General features: G+C 44.0%; 1 pseudogene; it reads left to right on the top strand.

Moving 5' to 3' along the window:
- Nucleotides 1-6,316: 6,316 nt before the first annotated feature.
- Nucleotides 6,317-6,410, top strand: LOC126250466 (U6 spliceosomal RNA; annotated as a pseudogene).
- Nucleotides 6,411-6,746: the final 336 nt, after the last annotated feature.

Genomic DNA, 6,746 nt, shown 5'->3' with positions numbered 1-6,746 from the left:
CACATCCATGCCCGAGGAAGGATTCGAACCTGCGACCGTAGCAGCAGCGCTGTTCCTGAATGAAGCGCATAGAACCGCTCGGCCACAGAGGCCAGCATGTCTTACAGTGCTGTGTCAGCAGTTGCAGTTTTTCCGACGAACTGCGTATCGAGGATCGGAGCAACAGAAAGAGGAATATCGTACGACAAAATATTTAACTACATTACGAGACTTTAGGATTATTCATGTAACACAGGGCGTTAGGAAAGCGATAGCTAAACAACGTAGTCATTCACGAGGGTAAGGGAGTACTAAACTACTACAGTGACACTTCGTGGCTGACTGATTAGAGATAAAGCTGACTGAAAAGAGATGCTCTATGTACGAGGTCTGTTCAAAAAATTCCGGAACGTTCGTATTTTCGCGCCAATGGTGCGTTGGAGCAAAATGCGGTTGGCATTCCTTCACACGTCTGTGTTTAATGTGTAGCTGCCGGAAATTTCATTGTTGTATGTCTGTTAGTTATCGTTCAGTGCTGTATTGAGTAGAACGTTGTGTCACACGGTGCCCGAATTTTGAGATGGTAGGGTCAGAGGAGCAGCGTGTCTCCATTAAATTTTCCGTGAAACTCAAGAAAACCTTCGCAGACACACACCAAATGATACAGAAAGCCTACGCGGATGAGTGCTTAAGACGTACTCGGTGCTACGAATGGTTCACACGGTTTAAAAATGGCCGGACGGAAGTTAAAGATGACCCGGAAGTTAAATATGACTCGTCCTTCGACGTCTCCCGACGACGCTAATGCCAGGAACGTCAACGAAATTGTGCGTGCCAATCGAATAATGCAACATTTCAAATGGATCATTTAATGAAAACCTGACACAGCATCTTGGAACGCATCGTGTTGCCGCCAAGTTCGTCCCACGGCTCATGAGTCAAGACCAGGAAGACCTTCGCCTCGCCATCTGTGATGAGATTTTGGATCGAGATATTCCATAAGAGAATCATAACTGGTGATGTGACGTGGGTCTACGGTTATCATGATGAGACCAAGGTTCAATCTTCACAGTGGGTCGGGAGAGGTTCTCCAATACCGGAAAAAGCTCATCAGGTCAGGTAAAACGTCAGAGCCATGCTGATAGTTTTCTTTGACTTTGAAGGATTAGTTTATCACGAATTCGGGCCACAGGGACAAACTGTTAATTGATGGTGCTATAGGGACGTGTTGCGACGCCTGCGAGAAAATGTGAGAAGGAAACGGCTGGAAATACGGCGATACAATTCATGGCGCCTGCATCACGATAACGCTCCCGCACATTTATCGCTGTTGGTGCATGACTATTGCACAAAGAAACGAAATCACTGTGTCACTTCATCCTTCAAACTCTCCAGAACTGGTCCCTGTGGACTTTTTTTTATTTCCGTTGTTGAAAACCCCGTTGAAAGTGCGAAGCTTTGCAACGAAAGACGAGATAAAAGAAAATTCGCAGATGGCTCTTCGCGCGTTCCAGCAAGAGGCGTAACAAGACTGCTTCCGGAAGTGGAAACGGCGTTGGTACCGTTGTATCAATTGTGGAGGAGCGTATTTAGAAGGATACCATGCACAGTGAGTAAAAGGTAAGCGCAGGAAAATTTTGAGGACAAAGTTTCGAAATATTTTGAACAGACCTCTTATAATCTCTGTTAATCAGGAAACTGAAATAGTTCAAAAAACCTTTGACGTTAATTACTGACTAAACTGTGGTCAAACAAAACAAACAAATGTTGCATACTTTTCCTCATACGTATCCCCTTCATATTGCCAACACGAACCAGGAAGTCTCCTATTCAGCTGCTTGTTCCGTCATCTGCACGTGGCTTCCTATCCTGTCCACAGTCAGTTTCTGAAGAGCATTCCTATGAACAAAAAAAAAAAAAAATTGACGGTAATTATTGACTAAACTGTTGGTCAAACCAAAAAAATGGAAGCGGAATTTTCTTCCGTAGACTATCTGTTCTCTCTGTAGGTGATATACCCGTACGCACTTAAAAGCCGCCCCAATATGCATATTTCTTGAATTACATCGGTTAGCTGTACTAGCCGTCATTGCTGGGATTAAACCAACTTCTTATTTTGTGTTGTTCTCTACTACGTAGTTTCGGCTGTGAAGCCGTTCTCAAGTGTGTGCAGTGCATATCAGATATAATATAATTAAAATACGAAGCATAAAGCGATTATTGGTTGTTTGGTCGACAGAAGAAAAGGTAACTACTGGGTACAACCCGTTAAAAACATATACTTGGGCTACTGTCGGCATATTAGTCTACGGCACACTTTTTTTAGAAGCAGAGCGTCGCTGGCCTGACATAAAATAAAATAATCACGAATTAAGTGAAGCTAAATATGGTAAGTATAAAAATGGGCGATTGTCATACAATAAAATGCTTAACTTTAAAACATTTAACCACATTACCGGACTTAAGAATTACAAAGACGACATCAGGTGTTGGGAAACCAGTAATTGCACAGTGGAGTCACAAATGTAACAGAGTACTGAGCTATGACAGCGACACGTCGTGACTGATCGGTCAGGGACAAGCCTGAGCGGAAGGATACGCTCTGTCTATAATCTTTCTTAGCCCCGAAACTGACAATATATGAGTGGCATGAAGGAAAAGAAGGAATATCGTTTCTATACTTTGAGGGCAAGGTTCATAGGGCGTCGCCATGTATATTTGTAGCATAGAAATAATTCGCCATTACAGTTATAACATTTTCGGAGCAGCTGTTTACACAGCATACTATAATGATATCTATGAAAAATTGAAGCATAACTTTCCATTTTCCTTCGCGCAGAAATTGGTTGTGACTTTTTAAGTGCGTATGGGAATGTTGCATGCAGATAATCTGCGAACGGAAATTTCGCTTCCACTGGTTTGTTTGACTACAGTTTAGACAGTAATTACCGTCAAATTTTACTGTTCATAGGAATGGCCTTGAGAAACTGACTGCTCAGGATAGGAAGCCACGGGCAGATGACGCAACAAGCAGCTGAATGGGAGACTTCCTGGTTCGTGTTGACAATACGCAGGGGACACGTACGACGAAAAGTATACAACATTCGATTGACAACATTCGCCAAGTAACTCTGCGGTCCAGACTGAAGGAAATGCAGTGTTTCTGAAGTCACGTCCCTCTTTCGTTCGGTTCAGTACTGAAGCTTACCTTACTTTTTTTCGTTTAGACGAAGCAGCTTATGAAAGCGTTATAATGTGATCATTTTAGTTCAACTGGTTAGTATTATATCGTTCCAACAAATCATTTGTGAACAACAGAAAAGTATCGATAGCTATGTAAACACAGAGTTATTCATAAGTACCTCTGGGGTTTCAGATGACGGCAGTGTGAAAACTATAAGACGTGCAAAAATGACATAAATCGCTGGATAGAGCATCTCACTAACTTTTTATACGTAATACGTGACGTGACGTGATTGCAGAGCGCACCACTAGGGAGCAAGAGTGTCAGGACATGTGGACAAATTGCTCCGTATTGCCCCATCGGATAGTTCGCGCCTGCATGTAGGCAACCAAATAGATTTGGGAAGCTGGCTGCTGTCTCTGAGCATTCTGTGGCAGTAGCGCAGTATCGGCAGTAGCATCGATTTCAGTGAATTGCATGCACGTATTGACGTTTGCCACGTCACAAATGGTGCCCCTATTGAGCACCTGTAATGAGAGTTAAAAACTTGCAGAGATGGTCCATCCACTCATATGTATCAATTTTCTGTATGGTTTGTGCACTGTACAGTTAAATTAAAGTGACCACCCGTCAAAAGTCTGAATAACCACCTTTTGCAGCGCGAACCGCGGCGAGACGAGCAGTAAGAGCGTCAATGAGGTACTGGACGGCATCGACAGCGGTGTAGCGCCATGCCGTCTCCAGTGCCGTAGCCACATGCGTTAGGTTTCTCGGTTGAGGATCCATGGCTCGAACAGCACTGTCGAGATGGTACCACAGATTCTCGGTTGGGTTTAAATCCGGGGAGTTTGGTAGCCAGGTGAGTAGAGTAAATTCATCCTCGTGTTCTTCAAACCCCGCACATATACTGCGCGTTGTGTGACGCGTTGCGTTGTCCTGCTGGTAGATGGCATCCTGCCGAGCAAAAGAAAGTGCATCAAGAGGTTTACATGGTCTCTAAGAAAAGATGCATATTTGTGCTGACCCTTCGAGAGTGACAAGATCACCCAGGGAATGCTACGAAAACATTCTCCAGACCATAAAACGTGATTCATCTCAAATGGCCAGCAGTCGCCTCTCGGTGGACGTCCAGATGCGGTGCCGGGGTGCAAACTCCAGTCTTCATTGCCGACGAACAGCAGGCCCATAAGCAATCACGTTCGCTTAACGGTCGGTAAGTAGACTCTGTTGGTGGCCCCTTGGTCCATCTGGGCGGTCAGTTGCTCAACAGCTGCACGTCTATTCACCCGTACACATCTCCGTAGGCGTCGTTAACTCCTGTCATTTATGGCCCTCGGTGCACCACATTTGCCTCGGCGCTGCTTTTGGATAGCGTCATTTTGCCATGCACGGTATACTTTAACCGCAGCGGCACTCGAACAGTTTAAAAGCTTAACCGTTTCGGTAATGCTTCCACCCTTGGCCCGAAAGCCGATGATGATACCCCTATGGACGTCAGATATATCGCTCCGTTTCCGCATTACGTCAACGACTGCACTATTGTGTGCGTCCCCCGTCACGCTTTATACACCCTCCGCTGCTAGTGCTGCCATCTGCTATCTGCGATTCTTTATTGGTTGGCTGGCTGATCTGGGGGAGGGGACCAAACAACGAGGTTATCGGTTCTATTGGATTAGGAAAGGATGGGGAAGGAAGTCGGCCGTGGCCTTTCAAAGGAACCGTCCTGGCATTTACCTGAAGCGATTTAGGGAAATCACGGGCAACCTAAATAGGATGGTCGGATGCGGGTTTGAACCGTCGTCCTCCCGAATGAGAGTCCAGTGTGATAGCCACTGCGCCACATCACTCGGTTGTGGTATTGCACGTTGACGTCGAGCATAGGTGATGGTTACATTAATATCAGAGGATCGTGTAGTTTCGTGCAGTCACCTTCTACAACCCCGACAGTACTTGTGAATAATCGTCTATTAATTTGCCTGAAAAATACTAAATAACTTCTTTTCCCTTTAGCATTATGCGTACATCGTTTGATTTTCTGTTCCCGTCGAAAAGTCGTCCTGTATACATACGAAACTGCCTTACTCCAATGTCCTGAATATCATGTATGTGCTTCTAGCTATCGAAACCAAGTTTCAGGTAATTGATAGCGTGCAAAGCATAAGTAATTTTCTGTACTGATAACGCTTACATAGTTTTGTTTTTCGAATTATTGAAGCAACAATGTTTTTAAAAGAAAAGATACACTTTTTTAGATAGTACTCGAAACTTCTTAGATAGAGGAGTTTCTATTTTACTTCATTTTATTTATTTTCTAACCTTTGAGTATACCTTATACAGCCATCCACGTAAATAAATCAAAATTACGAAGGCGTGCTGAAAATAAATACCTCCAAATTTTTTACGTGAAGCCTCTTAAAACTTTTTAAATAAATCAAAGGTTTTTAAAATTCTACATCTTTGATCTTCATGTCTACATATTTGCCAATCTTTGCCGCTAAAGGGCTCAGAATTATCATGGCGGTTTGTAACGTAACTATGTCGGCGCGTGAGAACCAGCAAACTGTAATCGAGTTTCGGATTCGAAGAATTCGTCCATACATGGAGCACCCTAGCCTTCACCATGACAATGCCACATCACACACGAGCGTTACGATGTCTGCAACAGTCCGACGCCTTTGGTTCACTTTTACAATCCTCCATACAGTGCTGACTTGAACCCATCCGATTTTCATCTGTTTCCAAAAAGTCAAGAACACCTTCGAGGACTTTCCTTTGACAGTGAAGAAGCAGTGCAAGCAGGGGTGATTTTATAGCTCCGTCAACAATGTCAAACATTCTACAGTGACGGTATCAAGAAATGGGTCTCATTGGGAGAAATGTGTTCGTCACCACGGTGAAAATGTTGAGAAATAAATATGGAGGCACGAAGAATAAAGATGTAGAATGTTAGTAACGTTTGTTTCATTCAGAAAGCCTTAAAAGCTTTTACGTTAAAAATAAAAACGGACTCAGTATTTTTCAGCACGCTCTCTTACATGCAACTGGTGTAGGTAACGAAATCAAATTTGTAAAACTAACACTAATGACGATGATGTAAAACAAAGAGAAAAGCTACTGAAAATGACATACTGAAATTACACAAAGTTATTTAGTGTACTGGCTTCGGTGGTACATATACTAAAATTGGAACGATACACAGAAGATCAGCATGGCCCCTGCGCAAAATCGTGAAGCGTTCCACATTTTTTTGCCGGTACGGTAGCTCAGCGTGTTCGGTCAGAGAGCTAGTTGACCTCTGTAATAAAAATCTGAGAGGAAGGACCAACAAACGAACTTTAACGGAACGGATGTCATGTGACGTCCGCAACGACCAAAAGAAAAAAAAAAGTGGTCAGCGTGACGGCTTGCCGTCCTACGGGCCCGGGTTCGATTCCCGGCTGGGTCGGGGATTTTCTCCGCTCAGGAGCTGGGTGTTGTGCTGTCTTTATTTCATCTCCATCCGGCGCGCAGGTCGCCCCATGTGGCGTCGAATGTAATAAGACCTGTCGACGTCGGAGCCAACGTCTTGCTTCATCAATAACCT

The sequence above is a fragment of the Schistocerca nitens genome, chromosome 3, assembly GCF_023898315.1.
Source record: "Schistocerca nitens isolate TAMUIC-IGC-003100 chromosome 3, iqSchNite1.1, whole genome shotgun sequence".
Lineage (NCBI taxonomy): Eukaryota > Metazoa > Arthropoda > Insecta > Orthoptera > Acrididae > Schistocerca > Schistocerca nitens.
Note: the sequence above shows the minus strand (reverse complement) of the source record. Positions and strands in the feature narration are given on the sequence as shown.